Source organism: Alexandromys fortis, unplaced genomic scaffold (assembly GCF_014885135.2).
Source record: "Alexandromys fortis isolate MF-2015 unplaced genomic scaffold, M_Fortis_MF-2015_v1.1 scaffold_318, whole genome shotgun sequence".
Lineage (NCBI taxonomy): Eukaryota > Metazoa > Chordata > Mammalia > Rodentia > Cricetidae > Alexandromys > Alexandromys fortis.
In genome coordinates, this window is record NW_026068194.1 from 778,272 (window position 1) to 779,281 (window position 1,010).

Sequence of the window (1,010 nt, forward strand, 5' to 3'; positions counted from 1 at the left end):
GGTTTTTTTTTTTTTTTTTTTTTTTGCTTGTTTTCACAGAAGATGGACATGATATTGACCCTCAACTAAAGTTAAACAATGTTATTTAACCATTGGTCTGTGAGCTGTTTCATGGTAGCATGTACTAATTGTCTATTAGGACTATTTAATAGTAATAACTACATTTATAATTTGCCCAGACTTTGGGTGGAACTTGGGGGAACTAAGGTTGGTCATACACTAAAATATGCCAGCCCATTCTAAGAAGCCAGGGCAAGTTTTGGGCTTCTTGATACCAAGATATTTATACATGTCAGCCAGTGGTGGTTCAGCAACCTGAAGAAGTGGGAGAGGAGAGCTTCAGGTGGTGGGAAGGGAGAGAGCCTGCTCCTGAGATTGCTAGAGTCAACCTCCTCTCCATTGCTACTTTACCCTTTACCTGGAATAGGATGGTCCCATGAGTTCAAACTGAGTCCTGCAAATCCTTTTACTAAAAATTCTTAAAATAATTGATAATTTATACTTCACACCAAACTGAAGTAAGGAAGTTGTGATACATTGAACCACACTGACTCCTGGCACACATGTTAAGTTACTTCTAAAGACAGTTGTCCCCAACTGCACTTGCCAGTTACATGACATTAAAAAGAAAAAAGAAACTGTAGGTATAATCAGTATTTTCTAGTGAGCTTTTTTTCATAATTTTATTTTTAGGATGGATCCAAACCTTTTCTTATCAGGCTGTTATCAAAGAAATTTGAAGGTTTTGTGTCCAAACCTTCTTTACTCTTTTTCAATCCTCAGGGGAGAAAAGATGCAATAATGACAACGGAATTCAGAGACTCTAGAAATCCCATATTGTATCTTCCATTACCGTTTATGATCTGGCTCTCTCCAGTCCCACTATCTGTAAAAGCATGCCCAACCTCAAAAGACGCTCCCATTCTAAGCCCAGACTCTACCAGGCTGTTAACGCGTGCTATTGACAAAGTACTGGCGACCACGTCATCAAAACAGGCACAAGCAGGTCT